This window comes from Parasteatoda tepidariorum, chromosome 10, assembly GCF_982258835.1.
Source record: "Parasteatoda tepidariorum strain Cologne lab strain chromosome 10, Ptep-v5.0, whole genome shotgun sequence".
In the NCBI taxonomy this organism is placed as follows: Eukaryota; Metazoa; Arthropoda; class Arachnida; order Araneae; family Theridiidae; genus Parasteatoda; species Parasteatoda tepidariorum.
Genome location: NC_141764.1, coordinates 17290853 through 17311208, shown reverse-complemented (window position 1 = coordinate 17311208; position 20356 = coordinate 17290853). Strand labels below are relative to the sequence as shown.

The following is a 20356-nucleotide window of genomic DNA, read 5'->3' as shown; positions in this document are numbered from 1 at the left end:
TAAAAGGATAATAGAAGTAAATCTTATAAAGCTACACCTTTATTTTTTTTATTTATTTATTATTTATTTTTTTTTTGTACGTTTTAGTTTTAGTTCTTAAAAGTTTATTTTTCTTTTTTTTTTTTTTAAATGATTCACATAACTGTAGTGATAAACGCGTAGATTTGATTATGAAAAATTTGCAAACGATGTAAATGTTACTTACTTTTATTAAAAGTAAAATGCAAATATTCACTGTCACTAAAATTTGCTTAACAGTGGCTATTATAAATTAATATATTTTTTTCTCTATTTTTGAATTATTTTTTTAAAATCACTGTTATTAAAAATTGACTAGGTTAATGGTAATCGCGGTAATAAGTTGCTTAAATTAATGTTATTTACTGTTATTAAAAGTTTAACTATTGATATTCACTGCTATCAAAAAATTCTTAAGTTGATATTATTCACTATTACCCAAATTTAAGTTGGGGATATTCATCGTTATTGAAATTTGCTAAAAGTCATATTCTACTCTGAAATAAGAAATCCATCCAAATGAATTTACAGAAATGAACGCAAATGGGAAATAAACAATAAAGGATTGTAAACATATATAGTTTAAATGTATATTTACATAAAATAATACATTCATGAAAGCTTATTCGACCTTTTTGAAACAGAAGCTCCATAGTTCTTATGCAAATGGTATTGCATTCTATATTATTTAAATGAGGTCATTTAAAATACATTAACCGATACGTGAACTGAGAATTAAGAATAATTTGTTTGAAATATGAATATTTGTATGTTTAGTCCGTCATTACGGTTTATCATTAATTAATCCCTGTCTTTCTCTATTTATTTTAGTCGTCTTTATTACTTCCGCATGTTAAATCCGATAGTGGTAATGTAAATAAACTTCTAAGTATTTCAATAAAAAATATTAATAAATAAATTAATAAAAATCGCATCACGAATCTCGTGCATTAAGCGAGTAAGATTACTACAAAGAAACCGGCAGAAGAAGAGAGAGAGAAAAAAAACATTATTAATTCCAACAAACTGCGAATTTATGTTCAATTTAGCATCACTTAGAAAAAGTGCTTTCTCAAGTTTCCCGTCTTAAAATACATTAATTCCAGCTTTTAATGTGAAAGCTATATATTTTCTAAGCTTTCTTTTATGCTTCTGCAGATAAATTTGTCTCCCGTATTAGTACGCAAATACGCAAAAATGCCAACACTATTTTCCCCTGAAACTTTTCAAACACGCTGCTGCTTTTATAAATATGTAGAAGCTATGTTTCCTCGCAGCTCCATAAAATGCAGTCCCCTCTCCTCCCCCCATGAAGGGCAGGCTGTAATAAACAGGCTCACAGGAACGCAGTCTTCGAAGCATATGCATAAGGTCCTATAAATTACAGTATTAGGCCGAACAGGAAGCGCCGAGCACCTGTATTAGCTTGGAATTAGTGCAGCTCCAATAGGATGACTCGAGCAGAAGTTCTAGAAATCGAATATTCGAATGTTGAGAGTCTCTGGGTTTTCGTGTTAATTAAGACTTCGGTTGACAAATTCGGAACTGGTTGCTAAGCAATTCGTTGCAATCGGGTTTCGTACAACGTAATAAAACTAAACAGCTGGTAGCTTTAATGTATTAATCTAGCAGAAGTAATTTAGAGTTTTGGGGGAACTGAGAAAAACTCCTTTGAATAATTCAAGTATTTTACCCAATAGCAGAATTTATTTTTCAAAGAATCTGAATTTTTATTTTTGTTCTTTTCAATATAGCTTCAGTTTACCTCGATATTGCTATATAAGATATCAATTCACATTTTCTTTCACTACGTATTTCGCTTACAAACAATAATTTTCTTTACACATAAAACTATTTCAAAGAGTAATTCATTGGATATATGTGCCTTATTTTTCAAAAATTAAAATAATTGCTTAGTTTGGACGATGCCCTAAATTAAACTAATATTGTAATCGAAACTATTTTAATTATATTACTAATAAATGTGATTTGTAGAGTTAATTTTATAATTGAGAATTTCAAAGTTGCAGCGAAGAATCAAGTTTATATCAGTATGCAATTATGCAGGAAGTTTTGTATTTGATTTAACATTTTAATCAAACACAAAACTTGATTAAACCTTTTAATCAAACACAAAATTTCTTTCGGCTGTTATTCAAATTTAAAATATTAATTTTCTTTTCCTCAATTCTTATAAGCATCTATAAATTTTATTAAACTCTATATGCATTTTTTATAAATAATTATGACATTATCATTCATTACTTATAAGTGATGTTAATACATGTTGTATTAGGCATTAAGTTTGACTCTATTGCACTATCAATTCTTTGTGAATAGTTGCTAAATTTTAATCATCATCAGAATCTTAATAACTTTAATTATTTGAACCATGACATGGTTATAACGGTATGAATAAGATTTCTAGATTTAGCCATCATCGATTGAATCTTTTTTAAATAAAATCCTAAAAATCTTAAGCTGTTGAATTAGGTAGAAAATTGGCCTTATTTGTATCATTATTACGCGTTTACACTTATTAAAATAGCATCACCGTAAAATCATTTTATTAACGCATTATCGGTATATATTATTTTTTCCTTTTCATTATCCAAATTTGTAAGCTGCTCTGAATTACAATCAGCTCAGTCAAAATTAACCCAATATGGTATAACTCAAAGAATATTGTTTATTAAAGATTTAACGGAATGAAACTACGTTAATTCCGAAAAAACATGTTATAAAACGGTATGGGAAATCAAGCAAAATAAATGGGATGTGCATTAAGAGCTGTATTTACCTAGAGAAGGTAAACTTTGCTTTCTACGCTATAAGAAATTAAATTCTGATTTTTAATCATTCAGCAATACTTGAGCTGTATTTCGTTATTTTTGTCTGTCCTTGACTCTTATATCACGATTTGAAAAACATTTACACTTTATAAAAGTTGTGGATGGGCTTATCACACTCGTTTGTCAGCTGATCTCTTGAAATTGAATCCTAAAACTAGTGTTTTACTCATTCATCCATGGGCATTTTTTTATTTACTTAATATTGTATTTCCTACCAATTAATTGAAATTAAGCTTTATGCATTTGATGAAATTCGCATCCTCAAATAAATAAAGTAGATTCTCATTTTGACGAAATATTTTCCAGGCAATGGCTTCGTCAAAAACGAAGAAAAAGGTGCGAGTTCATGACATCGATTTTTTTTCTTATTTTTTTTTAGTGTAGTATTTTTCTTTGAACCACAAATTTTGTAATTACGTATTCATTTTTAAAATATCCCTCTAGATATTTTCAAAGTTAAATATGCATAAATCCGTAATTAGGAAAGGAGATTTTTAAGATAATCTGGTTACTGTTTTGGAGAAAATATGGAGCCAGAAAAAAATTTAAAAAAAAAAAAACTTTCTCTAACCTATCTCTCTGATTAAGAATTATTCTGTCACGCTGCAGGATTAAATTATTAAGTTAAAATTAACTCCGGGTTCCCTTTTTTTCATTCAGTTAATACCTCACGAAGATATCTTAGTCTCATAACTCACTCAAAAACAAGATTCATTCTGCTCAAAATTCCAAACCCCAGTCACGGTCGCGGATAATTTCGAAATCATTACTAATAATTGCCGCGCTTAATCGGCTGGCGAACCCTAAGATGGAGGGGGGAGAGGAAAATGAAAATCAAAGCGGACAGCCATAATGAGTGGACCAATCCTTCCAAATGGCCAGTAGAAGCCAAACGTGTTCTTCGAAAGCATATCTAAATCATGCTTAGTGATTGAAGCACGCACCAATCCCTAAATGTAGATATCTTTTCCTTTTTGCAAGATGCCGAAAAAAAAAATGCCTACTTATATCTTGTTACTGAACAAGCCGTCAACTTGACACGGAACATTATACCAGCACGCAAATTGACAGCATCGAGAATAAGTTATGGGTACGGTTACAAAAGGTCTCAGAATAGAATGCCCGCCCTATCCCCCGCACCATCATCCATCCTTTTCTTTCTTTTTTGTTTAGATCCGTAAGGCTGAAGAGTAACAGCATAATTAGTGCGGTGTACTTGACCAATGGGAATGCGTACCCAACTCAACCTCTAACGCCTTTTGACCTTTGAGTTGTCTGAACTTTTAGAGAAATTTTGCTATTAAGTTTTCGTTAGATTTGATTGAATTTCGTTAGATAAAGAAATTTGATAAATAATTTCATTTTGTTATGGAAGAGGACATTAAATTTATATTTAGTACTAACTGAAGTTTATATTTTAAGAAGAGACAAATTATTCATTTTAATAGACAATAAAAGGAAACATTTATTAATAAATATATATTTTTAATTACTTTATATTAGTGGGAAATATATTTCATATTCAATTTTAAAATACTTTTAATTTATTCATTAGATTGTTTATTTAATTTTTAAAATATTTTTCGAGAAAACTTGAAATTAAGGTTTTGTGAAATTGTTTGAGGAATATAAAATTAAATATTGTTCTAAGAATTATTCATTTAAATTATAGAGGTTAAAACTATCAATATTACTGAGGTTACAACTATTATAAAATTGTTTCCTGTTATACTATATTTCGGTTTCATTTATAGGAGTTATAAGAAATGCATAAAATACATTCTCATAAGTTTATAAATGTAAAAATTAAACTAATTTTCAAAAATTAATAACTTGTGTTATTAAAAAGTATTGGATTGCAAAAAATTCCAGATCAAATTACGTACTAAATACCGGTTGTTTTGGATGCATCATCCATAATATCCATTTTTACTTAGAGTGATTCAGTGATTGTACGGTAATTATTACTGCAAAAATTACTGTAAATCAGATTTTTTGTTCCGTAACATGTTACTCACTTTACGGCAATTTTTATTTTTTTAGCATTCATAATATTCATATATTACTAAAACATATATTGTATTGAAGAATAAACCTACATTTACATTCGAGAATAATTATCGTGCCTTAACAATGATTTTGCACATTTGTATAAGAAAAAAATTTTGCTCTGCATTTTAAAACTATACCAAATTATGCTATTAATTACAAATTAATATTGTTTTTTTTTGTAATCAAATTATTATTAAATTCTCCAAGAAAGCTAAAACAATTTCTCAACTTAATAAAATGAGCAGAATTATCAATTCATAATAATTACGTATTCGAAAATGCAGTATTCGGAGTCACAATAATGCTTAATTCGCTAAAAAATATCAGCAAAAAAAAAAAAAATTCTCAACTTAATTGTATGACTTTGCAAGATTAGGGGTCTATAATTTTATCATGATAAAAATAACGAATATTTTCACATTTTTGATAATAATAATAATAAATCTAAATACATCATATATTTGTTTTCGTATCATACATTTATATTAAAATAAACACTTTATTATTAGCACTAGAATTTAGGCAGTACTTGAGACATAACCTTTTTCTTAAAATCAAAATATAAGTCATTTAGCTAATAATTTATTTCATATGGTTAATATTTGTTAAATAAATCTTTAAACACTATTTTTTAATTGTATTTTGCTATAATTAGTTTATTTAACAAATATAATATGTTTAGGTTTTGATGCTTTGTGACTCTGTTAACGTGTTTAGAAAATATCGATTTAAAGCATAATAATTATTAGTGGAGTATTTAAATTAGAAATAAATCCCCAAAATAGCGGGAAAAACTTTATTAAGTTTTATTCAGCTATCTATTTCAAATAATTTAAATAATATGCTTAACTGATTTTTATAATTACGTAAATTGTTTGAACTCGTATAGGAATTTTATTAATTATTTGATAATAATAAGTCAACAAGTGCATAACATATAACTTTAACATAATTAAATACTTTAGTTTACTTCGCATTATTAAATACTTTTGTTTATTCTACGTTATTAAATTTTATTAAATGATTCAACATCATTCCATCAAGTGTGAATTATGTTTCAGATCTTTTTAAGTTCTGTAAATTACTCAAACTCGGATAGATATTTTGGTAATTATTCGAATAAATACAATTTGAAGTTTCGAGTTTAATTTTTGAAAATGAAATTAAATTGATATTTGAATTTAATTTTCCGTTTTTCCCTACTTTTGGAACGGAGTTCAAATATCCTAGTTTTAATCACTGTTTTAAGATTTAAATAAAGAATGGTTTGTTAAGAATAATTATTAGAGGCGGGACTCTATGTTTAATCAATCTCTTTCCGCCTTTCAAGTGCGCGACGCCAGAAAGACGGAACGTATAGACCGCCCTAAAAAGCCGGTCGAGGCCCAATGGAAAACCGGTATCTTCTTCCTACAACTCCAGATTTGATAACTATTGGATTATTTCATGAGCCTAAATGAATTCTTATTGGATGTATTTTATTTTGCGTTATATGACTAATACTTTTTTTTTATTAATCACTTAAGTTTGATAAAATTAGTTTAAATCCTAAACAAAAAGCAATAAGTGATACAATAGTAGCAATGAATTCAAAATGTATTCTAACACAATCCACAATTTATCATGTTTTCGAGTTAAATTTATTATTAAACTCGAAATTAACGTTGAAATAAAATTTATAAATGTATGTAGAAGTGTAGCAAACGGTAAGCATTGTATAAATCTAGCATACTTTGCGCATATATATTCGTTATGCATGTAAACATTACATAAATCTTATATAATGTATGGATAAAGTTTAATTTTGTAAAATCCTATATTATTATGACCAGAGGTTCAAAATATAATACAATTCTTCTAGTTATAAATGGGTAAAATTGATTATTAAGTATAAAGTTAATGGTATAACATAATGATAGCAATGTATGGGGAAAATTAAGCACTGCCATATTTTTGAATTATACTTATTGTTATAGTAATTCATAATTAAGGGTTGAATGAAATGTATAAATAAATCCATATAAAAGTTTAGGAAGTGGTAAACATTATATAAATCACTTACATCGAGAATATATTACACCACACATGCATGCATCGTGTAAGTAAACTTTATATTAATCTTTTATAATACATAGGTGAAGTGTAATTTTATATATCCTATATAATGAGAGATCTAAAATATAATACAACTCTTAATTTTGTAGTTAAAATTGCGTAAAATTGATTACTATATCTAAAGTTAATAGCACAACATTATGACAGAAATGCATGAAGAATTATAACTTTATCTATAATATTTTTTATGTTTAAGTATGATATTTATTAATATATTCCAAATTAATGGTTGAATAAAATATAGAAATGCTTAAAAAATTATAAAAAAAGGAAAACATAATTAAAATATTGTGAATAATATTTGTATCGTATCGCATTATATGCATTGTGTAAATAATCATCATATAATGCACAAAATATAATTTTTAAATTTTATAATTTACTAAAAGCCAAAAATATAATAAAACTCATAATTTTCATGTTAAAGTTACGAAAATCGGTTGCTAGGCTCAAAATTAATAGCAGAAATGAAAAAATTTAAATATGAACTATAAGACAATTGAATAAAGAAACTTCATTGGCAGTAATTGTTAAAATGGGTATTGTGTGGTTGTGGCTAACATGAAATACAATGAAAGATCAAGCATAAGAATGTACAAGAACTTAAAGTTTAATGTATATAATTACATACCTCAAATATCCTTCGCCTTAAACACAAAACGCAAGCAGAGCTAAAACAAATTAATTAAATAAATAAATAATTTATAACATTATTAATAATTTAAAGATAAATACTAATTGAGTCACATAATTGCAATTTTTTTTCAAAATTTAATATTGAAAATTAATAATTGCAATAACTATGTTTAATTTTTCATTGTTTTAAAATTATTTAGATTAGTATATGATCTCGGACACAAAAAATTTAACTTTTTTGTTTCTTTATCCTTATTTCTAATTTTTATAACTTTTTTTTATTTCCAATTATTATTATTTATGTTTTTTTTCTTCATGAAATACTGCTCCCTTTTTTCCCTTGATACTTAAATTCTCCCTAAATATAAAAATGCAAAAATGATGAACTTTTTAGCAAGTAAAAGTTTTAATAATTAATTTTTTAAAAATTGAAACTTTTAACAATTTTTTGTCAATTAAAATTTAACAGTAGTTTACGATTTCTGAAGAAATGTTTAAAATGCATATAGAATCGTATTCACAGATGGTTTCAAATCGGTTCAGCATACCACTGGTAAAAAAAGTGCAGCATAATTTTGTCCTTATTTTAAAATTTCCTTTAAAATTGTCCACTCAACAAATAAAAACAGAATACTTAAAATATTTATTATGTGTTTATTCGTAAACTCCAAATATTCCTTTCAATTTCTATTTATTCAAAAAAAGTATTAAATGTTCGAATAAATATCTTTTATTTTTTCTTTTAATGATTTATAACACTATACGCATGAATATTGTATAATTATTATTTTTAAAGTTTTATTGATCATTATGATTAAAACAGCAAATTTAAAAATTATAAACAAAATAGAAATTTGGAACATTGCTCGTTCTTTTTCTTAATATGCTATGTTGAGAATAAAAGATAAAAAAGTGAAATAAAAAGTTAAACAAAAAAAAATTAAATAAGAATTTAAAAACAGCTCAATTTTTTTTCTAGGCAAGCAAAATAGCAAATTAAAAAAATCCTATAATAAGACTTTAAAATGTTATTATCAGTTTTCATATTTAAAAACTAGAATATTAAGTTTAAAAAAATCAGTTTTAAAGAAATAATTAAAATCAAATAGTGTAATCATCTACAAATAGCGAACTTAAAAAATATTTCATAAAAAGTCATATACGTTTGATTTTAATTTTCATTAAGAACAGAATATTAAAATTTCATGTAATTAGCAGTAACTCAAATTTCGGAGCATGCTTTACAATTACTAAATTATTCATTTTCTTTTAAATAAAGGTTTTTCAAGGAATCGAAACTTTTTTTTTCATTTGAGCTCGCCTTATTCTCATTATTTACATTCACAACAAAAACACTATCAAGTTATTTTATTGTATTTCAATTTTTTCTTTCAAAGTCACTAAAAAAAAAATAATAATAATAACTCAGTGGGTGGTTAGAGTCTGTCGTTCGAAAACCACTTAAGAAAGGAAAAAGCTTCTAAGAACGACTACAAGTGTCCCCAAGAACACCACACGAAGTATGTAAAATTTTATTGCTTGTTTATTGCATTATCAATTGGTTTTATGATAGCTTACACGCACTCGCTTTTTGCTTCTTCTACTAAGCCGAATCCATAGTCGTATAAACCGATTCACTATCAAAATGGCCGACTGGATAGAACGCAGAAGTGATAGATTTATTATTACCCATTTTCAATCGGGACACATACCCCCCTCATCTCTGTTTAGTGGATGGTGGCTCTTGAAAAAACTCGTGCCCGTTGGTAAGTCCTTTAGTCCGCGACAGGAGCCACGGGTCAGAGAGATAGGAGTGTGATATGAAAAACGTTCTATTATTTTGAAGCTTTTGACGCTGCAAAAGTGCTTTCTTATCAGCTGAATTTGCGGGTAAGTGCCATTCTGCCACTTTGGTTTTAAACAGATCTTATGAATTGCTCTTTTAAGATATTTTTTTTTTTGAAGTGAGGATCTGGTTTTTGTCTTATGATATATTTCTAAGTTGATTAATTGATTATAACAGTTCTGTGTAATTCTGTTTGTAATGTTTACAAAAATTGAGTGCTTTACGCGTGGAAAAATTATCATCTGATATTAAAAATTTTACGATGCGCAGTATTTTATGATCATTGCCTTTTGTTTTCGATAGTTGTAGTAAGCTATCGTGTTACTGCCATTACAAAAATAAATTTAAATTTACAAATTATTCTGGAATGTTGATGATAACAATAATATCAACAATTTGCATAATTAAAATCAATACTACTACTAATGATAATTACAATAATTGTTAAATAAAGGAAAAATCACCAAAAAACATTATAACCTTTTGAAATTCTTGTTCTTACTAATTATAATCATTAATTTTGAACATGTGATTTCTTTCCGAGAATTTTAAGTTTAATTTCATAATCAGCAATGGCGCAGTTATGTTTGCAATCAAACATATAATATTAAACTTATGATATTAAAAAAAATAGAACTAAAAAAAAATAACTGGAGTGCACGCTAAGTCTAATTTTCATTGATTGTTTTAGTTTCTCTCTAACCAAAAAATTATAAATTTTAAATTTCAATGAATACAATTTTTTTCTAATTCAAGCCCATTATTAGTACATACATATTCGCATCGATGGTTTGCTTCTATGGATATAATGCTCACAGGCTAACCATGGGAGGTTTTCGTAGTTTTCCTCTCCATGTAACGCAAATGTTGGTTAGTTCCATCAAAAGGGCCTCCACGAAGTTTAATGTATCCCAGTATTTGATTCAGGAGTTCCCTTGTCCTCTGTATTGGGTTCGAAATAGCAAGGCTACGTAGTTGAGCATTGGAAGTCGTAAACTCAGCTTGAGTCAGCTATTCAACTACGGTTATAATCATAGTTAATAAACTAAAATTATGAATAATTATTATACTACAATTAATAATTGCATTGCAATTAATAAGTAAACTACAGTACCAATTATATAAATTTGTTTTTCATAAATAACTTAATGATGTTAGACAAAAATAAGAATTCATTTATGCTTAAAAATTTTATTTGAGCATTTTTCTCTTATAAAACCATTTCAGTATTTGGTTTTCGCAACTATTGTTGCCTAAATTTAGACTGTCATTCGAGGTGGTATTAATTCAATGTATTTTCTAATTTATACAAACTTCCTCTTATAATTTTACACAAAATTTGAGAAAAGAAAAATCTCTTGTATTTATTTACGTTTATATTCCAGATCAGAACTATGCTTAATTATGCTTAAGAAACCAGGACTTATTCGATACGTTATCGGCATAACTTTTGAATTTTGATTAAATCTCTATTCGTGCAAAAAATTGCCCTAAAATTATGGCGCAAATATTCAGATTCAGTTATAAAATTACAGTTATGCACTAAAATGGAGTCATTTAAAAGTGATTTGTGACTTCTAAAAGTACTATTTCCTTGCAAATTTATTTGAAACTTGACATTATAAAGGGGAAAATTCCAATAAGTATGATAGTGTTAATCAGTCATATAAGCAATACTATAAAAAAAAAATTGATATCAAACTTTTGATTGAAAAATTGATATCAAAATTTTTCTATGTAAAAATGTATTGCAAATTTCTCTTATACTTAATTATCATCCATTATCTCACTTTATTTTGTAGTTTGAACTGCGAAACCAATTTCTAAAACAACAAGGTTAATTATCAAAACAGTCTAATTAATTATGAATTGAAAAGCATTACACTATATTCCACTTTGAAATAGCCTTATCTACTTAAAACGACAAAATCAATTTATGAAGCAACAAATTTAATTATCAAAACAGTAGAAACAATAACTAATGGAAAAGCATAATTGATAAGTCTTAACTGCCTAAAATGCAATCAAAGAATGAAGTCAATTATTCTAACAATTTGAAATTCAATATGATCTGTGTTCTTTTTTAATATTTAAACATAATCTATTCACGCATAATTAAGAAGAAAAAAAAGAAAAAGCACTTTTTGGGATTGTTTTCAAAACGCCTTAATTACTCAGGTACTTCATAAGTAAAAAGTATTCAGAATATATAAGTTCCATATTTTAAAATACTATTAAAACACCTCTATTTAAAACAACAAAACGAACTTGTGAAACAACAAGCATAATTAAATGAATAAATCCAAATAAACTGAAAAGATAAGATACTACTTGATTACTTATCGGTCAAAAGCAGGAGTCCATTTTCAAAACATGTCAAACGTGAATGAGAATAAAAAAAATTTGTTTGAAATATAAGACCTAACATTGCCAAAGAAAAAATGGCAAAATAAGAATGAGGAAAAAAGAGGAAAAACTGAACAAGAAAAACCACGGTGACCGAGAGGGGCAAATCAGAGTAAAATGCATACCCACGCGCTATGGAGAGATAGTGAGGAAATGTCATATCAACTCATCTTGATGCCTTAGAATCTTGATTTACTTATCTAAATACTGTTTCCCTCCTTAACGACATTAGTTCATACATTTTACCCTGAATTACCCCTCACGGTTACTGTGGCTCCGTTTTTCATCTTTTTTTTTCTCTCTCGGCTGCTGTGGTTTTCTATTTTGGTTTCTCCCCTTATTTTACCATTTTTTGTGGACAACTTTACGTTTTATATTTCCAATTACTTTTGTTTCTTCTCATTCACGTCTGGCCAGTCTTGAAAATGGGCTCCTATTTTTAAGCGCTTGAAGCGTGTCGACTGTTTTGTTTCCCCCATTTATATATTTTTGAAGCGAATGGACTTTTCAATCAAGTAACAGGCATAGTTATTAACAGAATTCGATGCATAATGTGATTTATGTTCTGCTTCAATCTTTTAAATGCTAAGTTTTAATGTGTAAATATTCCAAAAACCATGCCGAATTTCTTATTTTTAAAGTAAAAAAAAATGCCAAGGAGTGCCCGATCAAATTTTTTTGTTACTCCATTACTTAAAAAGATAGACGTTCGGATTATAAATTCAAGATTTCAAAATACTGCCATACCACACAGAACAATGCTATTATAAAATTTATTTTCTTTTCATAACATAAAAAAATTGTGTAAATAATGAACATGTCAGTTAGCTAGGAATTCACTAAATATTATGCGTCATGTTAAAGGATATGAACGAGAACAACAACCCTAATGAATAACTAAACGTTTCTTGAGCGGATTATAAAAATGTGGGTGCGTCGGTCTGATTTAAAATTCATTTAATGTACGTCTCAAGGGCACTCCTGCCTCTCACGGTTTCTTGCTTAGATTTTTTAGTGAGTGACTTATGACGGTCGGTACTGACACTGTGATACTGATTATCCTGCAAGCACATTAGTTAAACTATACGTTGATAAGGTTATTAAATAAGTGACAAAATTGAACAATCTATACAGCAAACTGAACAACATTGAACTGAACAAAATATAATAAATCATTTCTCATCGAACAATAGATAACTGCTTCTGGAATAAAAACCAGATAGTTCGTCTTATTTTCAGAACTTAATCTTCGTACATTTTCAACACACAAAACTCTTTGGAAAATTCATTGGACCATTGTTCCCAGTTTAAAGATTTAAATAATGACGTTCAATAGCACAAATCAATTGACTTGCACATTAGTTTAAGTGTACATTGAGAAATTGATAACTTTTAGCTCATTCAAAAACATGCAACTTCTTTCTCAAGTAACTATGAGGTATGACTTGTTTTATTAAAAACTCATAATTTGTTTAATTTTAATCCCTGAAAAACAATTTTTTTTTCAATGAACGGCATAAAAACAAAATTGTTTGTTTTATTCTGTACATTGAAAAACATGCAACTGTTTTTTTCAACGTACAAATAAGGTGACTATTTCTCATAATACCAGATAATTCATCCTATTTTGCACACTGCACAGCATTCGGTTACTTTTTTTAACGAACAATAAGGCGACTGCTTGTCCCATAAAAACAAGATAATTTGTCTAATTTTACACATTTAAAAACATTCAAATTTTTTTAGCGAACAAGACAACTGTTTGTCTTGTTCGCTAAAAAGCATTGTCATTTTTCCCATAAAAGTTACTTTGTCTTACTTTGTGCACTGAAATACATTCAACTGTTTTTTTAACTGAGCAAGAAGACTATATTACCGTTGAAATGATTTTCCTGAAAGACTTCTTTATATAAAACATAAATATTTTAAGCATAAAACATGGTTACTAAAACTATATACGGAATACATTTTAAAATAAATAGTCCATAAATGATTGTATAAAAGAAAATAAAAAGAACTGTTTTCATCGGAGAGAAAGGCAAATGAAACATTCAAAAATTAAAAACCAAACTTATTTGGTTCTTTTGTAAAACAATAAAAAGATAGCATAAAAAATAACAATATAAGAAAAATAACTGATTATACATGGATAATCAATAAAATAAATGACATAAAGGAACAATCGATAACTGTCCGCACATTAAACAACGCAGAACTTTTTATTCTCAACATACAATTGAATACTGTTTGTCACAGAAGCAAAATAATTTGTCGTATTTTCATTCTTCTTCAATTTAATTTCTTATTGTATTTTTTTTCTTTCTGTAACTGAAAAATAAGAGTCTTATAGCCAATTATAAGTTTTCATGAAGTATTTGTCCACACGTTTTCTGTTGGTTCAACTGTTAAATAATTAAGTAGATCTAACTTGAAAAATTTTAAAAAAAATTTTTTAAAAAGCATTTAAAACATGTATCTATTTCATTGTTATTCTGCTTTAATTTAATTTCTGTTCCTTTTTGTAAAAAATCGTAGTTTTGTAGCAATTTATAAGTTTTCGTAAAATTGCGCATAGTGATTGCTTATACGCTCTTCAATTTGCAAAAGTCTCAAGACAATGCTTTCAAATACTGCTCCTAACATAAAGAATTAAAAATAAAAAATAAAACATAAGTACCGGTTATTAATTTAATTTTCGTATAAGAAATAAATAATTAATGCATAAAAGAAAATTACAGAAACTAAGGAGTATATTTTTACTTAAATACGAAGAATGTTTGAGAAAACAAAAATGGTGATAATAGTTGCTGTATTCGCAAGATAGTAAGCAGTAAGATAGTAAGGCAAATAACGCCTCAAAAAATTGAAAATCAAATTGACTTTTTATGAAAAAAGGAGGGGTTTTTTTAAAAAAAGAAGCCCAATATAAACAAAATAAGTGAACATGATCACTATATTCTGGGTGATTGTTAAGGACTGCTCAAAAATTAGGTGAAACCTTTTACATCATTCTAGAGGAAACAAAAAGGGGTACAATAGTTGGTATGTATTTGAAAGATGGGCAAATTAAGCCTTTAAAAAATTCAAAATGAGTATTATTTTGTCTTTATTATCAAACAATAAGAGGTCAGTTTTATGTAATAGTAGTATTTTATTTAATAATTTTAAAAAAACAGTAATTTAATTTATAACTCACGTTAAAATATTACACGAACTGCCTCAATTTCAGATTAATTTTGTCAATACTGAAATATTATCATCATTCGCTAAAAATATATTGTGCTTTCTGCGCGACTTCATAATCAATAGAATGTAGTTGTGAGCTTTTTTTTTTTTTTTTTTTTTTTTTTTTGTGAGGAGAAATCTACCTTTGAAAGCTTGATTATCTTTTATTAAAATATACATTGTCTTTTTTTTTCTCCGTTGATGTTTCAAATTCCTTACTCATTGAAGATAAACTAACAATTTTCTCTGTAAGAACTCTTGAACCAAAGTAAATATTTCCTTCCCTAAGTGGAACCTTTTAATATTTAGTACGACCACCATTAAAAAACCATTGGTATGTAAAATCGACTACTTTTTAAAATCAAATTTACAAGAACAAAATTATTACGTGCGAAAACTATCCTTTTATAAAATTATTATCGCCTTTTTAAAAAATTAAAATTTTGCAGGCACATGCTTAAAATAATTAAGAACTTCTTTTTCTTATTTGAATGTTTAAAATCTTCTGCTTTCTCAAATAATGCATAGGTAACAAATTTCATAGTGTCTCCTGCAAACAAAAATGAACAAAGTTACTGGTGGGGATTAAATTGTAAGATAAAAGTTCAAAGATTAAGAGACTGGTAGTGTAAAGGAATCCAAACGAAAACTGCTTATGAAAAAAAAAAAGAGTTACGAAATGCCTATTATAATTCAATGTCAATAATCATTACTGGTTCAATAAGGTAAATAAATTTTAATAGATGACAAAAAACATTATGTATTTTAAAATGACCTTTAAAGCAAAGAAAAAGAAATGATGAAATTTTAAAAAAAACTTTTATGAGCTTTCAATTTATGTTGAATCTTAAATTCCAAATTTCGCTAATCATATAAGTAAGTTCCTATTTAAAAACCCCTTCTGTAAGTTAAAAAAAAAATGTAGCTCATGTTTAATTAAAATGTCAAATGTAGATTCAGTAAAAACAAAATATAAATTTGGCTATCAATTTAGCTTTTATTGTCTGGAGAAAAATAGAATTCTGGCAATAATACCGTAATATTTGTTAGTGACAATTATTAAAGAAAAATACTTCCGATTAAGAAAACCGAAATATACGGTATTTATATTTAATGATTTTTTCCGTTCATATGATAACGGTTTATCAGAAATTCAGGTTTTCAAAATTATAATCCTCAATATCACACATCTGGTAAAAAAATACAAAACTGAAAAGTAAATTTAACCGATAGCGCATATGATGTACTCTAATGTATCATGAAAAAATTCCCAAATTTTACCACATTTTCCAAATTTTATCATATAACACTAGCAAAGCGCAGCAGTAAGAATTTACGATCTTTTTGATGTTCCTAGAGAGTGAAAAACACTCGAAATTTTACCATATTCTGGTAGTTTTGACGACATTTTTTTTAATCTGAATTTATTTGCAAAGTTTAATTTTGGTTTATTGTCCTAAGTGAATACATTTCAGTTTATATAAAAAGCCACTCTATAAAATCAAATGTGTTCGAAACTGACGTGACTTTAATTACAGTATACACCTTAACTGTAATTAAATTACAGCATACACTGTATATATGTAGTTAAAGTATACGCCTTAACTGTAATTAAATTACAGTATACACAGTATATAAGTAATTACATTATACACCTTAACTGTAACCAAATTACAGTACTGTATATAAGTAATTACAGTATGCACCTTAACTGCAATTAAATTACAGTATACACTGTATATAAGTAATTACGGTATACACAGGTATAAACTGAATAAACATAAGTTGATGATGAGAGATGGAATTACAAATCGGATGCATAAAAAAAAAATTTCGATATTCAAAGAAGAATGTCAATTTCTGTTTAAAATACATTTTCATTAATATAATCCGAACTGTAAAAGCAATTTAACTATAATTTAAAATGTAACATAACAATACTTATTGTATTGAGTAATTTGTTATTCTGGGGATAAGTTGTTCAGTAAATTCGATAAAAAAAAAGTACTTGAATTACTAAATAAAAATATGAAGAGGACTTTTTTGAATAATGTGCAATTTCCAAGCTCCTGTTTCGAAAATATTATCAAATATGTTACGAATAAAAATATAAGAACACTCTAAACCTGAAAACACGATTGCTCTTTTTAATTAATATATAACTATTTTAGTGTTGCTGAAAAACATAATCGATGATATTTTTTTAATTCTTACGCTGTTAGTTACAAACTTTTATCTCAAAGGTTAATTCTTTGAGCTTAGAAGTTTTGAAGTCTTATACCTAAGTGCAGTAACTTGGACTCGACTACACTTACGTTGAAGTTTAGACGACTTCCATGTTGTTAATCAAGGCGTCAACAGAGTTTAATAAAATTTCTAATTTGTATGAGCTTCTGAAGAAAATATATATTTCCATCGTGGTATATTGGATATCAAACTTCTGCTAGTCACACCAACAAATTTCGAGGAAACTGTAATGAGAAATTCTACTTACATAAACTCAAAAGAACAGGCCTCACACGTCCTTTTAATGATATTCAGAGATGTGAAACTTTTAAACGAAAGAAAAATTGGATTCGCAGAGGCACATAGAATATATAAGCTATGTGGAATATATTATTTAGATCTACTAGATGTGACACAAATTGAATTCCAATTCTTAAGTAACAATAAATAAATAAAAATAAAAGTAAAGAATTCTTCTCTGTGAGAATCAAAAGGAAAATATTAAAAAATATTATTTGTGAATAAAGTATAAGGAATTCTTGTTCACAAAAAAAAAAAAAAAACGAAATATAAATATTTCCTTCCATTGGGAAAAAAGGAAAGTATTAAGAATTCTTGTTTCCAAAATCGAATCTTGTTGGATTTTATCAAAAATGTAAAAATATTTTTGTGCGTGAAAAAAAAGTAAAGGTTAAGTATTTCAATAATCTTCTAAGCTATTGCAATGGCCACCCAAGATATACAAACTTAAGTGAAATACGGTATTGTGTGTGTATGTGTTACCGCGTATGACCGAAATCAAGAGAATGTTGACTTTCAATCGTGAATGTCAACAATCACACTGGGCGAATGTCCGAAATATTTGTTATATCCTATTTGGTATTAATTCATTCGTTGATATTATTATATTTATTCAATATTTTCATACCTGATTAGAATAGATTAGGAGAACAATCAGTGCCCGGAGTAACGGTTAAATGCATACTGGGCAAGGAATTAAAAAAACATTGATGTAGGGCATACCGGGCAAATGTGTACCAGGCAGTGACACTTGACTAGACCTAGAATATATTTCGGACATTTACCAAAGACATCATATATATATATATATATATATATATATATATATATATATATATATATATATATATATATATATATATATATATATATATATATATATATATATATATATATATATATATATATATATATATATATATATATATATATATATATATATATATATATATATATATATATATATATATATATATATATATATATATATATATATATATATATATATATATATATATATATTAACATAAAGTTAAAATTTTAAACTTAGAGCAATCATTTATTGTGGGTCTAAATCATACCTAACTAAACATGCCACCATTTACTCAAACTATTTTAATAAAATTATTAAACAATATTATTAAAGAAGGGTTTTCTTGGAAAATCACAAATAATCAACCTATTTTAGAATTTATTAAGCAAAATAAAATTAGTTCTATTGCGACTTTTGATTTTTAAAATCTTTTTATTGGCATTTCCCTTTTCAAGCTAAAAGATGTTCTTTTGAGATATTACTAAGATTATAAAAATATCCTTAGTTGCAATTTTAATTGTTGGTAAATTTTAATTAATTTTTGTCTTCTAAATAATCATTTATACAATGAAAAACATATTTTTGTTGAAATTGATGGAATACTACAACGATCTAACTGTTAATAACTAATTTATTTTTTCAACGTTATGGAAGAAATTATACTCTTAATTTTAAATTTGTTTCTTGCTTTATTGATGATTTAATTATCTTTAATTCTCAAAATTATACAATGTTGGTAAATAATATTTACCCTGAGGAATTAATCTTAATTCGTAATCATGACGATAATACTAATTTAAATATTTTGTATTTAAGAAATAAAAAAGAAGAAAATATCTTCATTGTTGATTTATACGATGAAAGAAATGATTTTAAGTTTAAATAAATTAACTAATTACATTAAATTCCAATGTTTCTAAAAGATTTTATTTAAATAACAATTTTGATCAAATGAATAGAATTAAAAGAATTTGCAGTAACTTTTCTTTAATCGAAAAAAGAAATCGACAAACTCTTTCAAAAATAAATTAAAGAAAAAAAAAAAAACTATGGATATCTAACTGATGTAATTAATTTCTATATAAAATTGTTGAGCTAATTGTATGTTATAATTAAAAACTTGTTTGTTAACTAAATTTAGATTTTTAAATGGCTAAAAATTTTCTGTTAATTAATAAAGGACTTTTTATAATAATGTTTTAAAAGTGTAGCTGAAAATATTTTTTTACAAAAAGAAAAAAAACTTTTTTTTTTTCCGTTAAGTGTTAATTATTTCTCTAAATTCAACCCTATTAATATTAGAATTTTATTAATAAAATTCAACCTCATTATTTATAAACTTTGAATTATCCAGTATAGTATTAGTATTACCTTATTCACATCGAGATTCGGGCCAATCCAAGGTAATTAAAAAATCAAACGCGCTTCTGTACTTCAATACGAACGCACCATTAGTTGATTCCTTTCATCCTCTATTTACGCTTCTATTTTAACATTGTATATTTTATCAAACTTGCTACGAAAAAATTTTACATTATTTTTGGAAAATGCCTGTAAGTGTAAGTTCATTTGAATTCGATACTAGCTTTATATATTACATTTTGTGTTTTATTCAGTATTTTCTCGAATTTTCATGATCAATAATTGCTTCATTGTTTTGTTTTGCATTTTTTATTTTTAGTTTGCATTTTTTGCTTAATGGGTTCAATTTTCGTTCAATACTTTTGATGCTCCTCAAACTATTGTATTGATATGTTTTGCTTTAGCTATATTAATACAATATCAGAAAGCACTACTTTTTTCGGATAGAATCGTGTTTGTAGCTATGTTTTTAGCTTGTGCATAGCTTCTGCTATTGATGTTTAT

The 20356-nt window shown here is 26.5% G+C and overlaps 1 long non-coding RNA gene across 4 annotated transcripts in view; it reads right to left on the bottom strand.

Moving 5' to 3' along the window:
* The window catches only part of LOC122269183 (uncharacterized), an 87787-nt gene that overhangs the window by 66653 nt on the left and 778 nt on the right, over nucleotides 1–20356 (bottom strand). For 3 of the 4 annotated variants that reach the window (XR_015429626.1, XR_015429625.1, XR_015429623.1), the window contains exon 2: nucleotides 7669–7708. The exons of the other annotated variant lie outside the window; for it this stretch is intronic. This is a non-coding gene — a long non-coding RNA (uncharacterized LOC122269183). The remainder of the gene's footprint in view (nucleotides 1–7668; nucleotides 7709–20356) is intronic. 4 annotated transcript variants of the gene reach the window in all.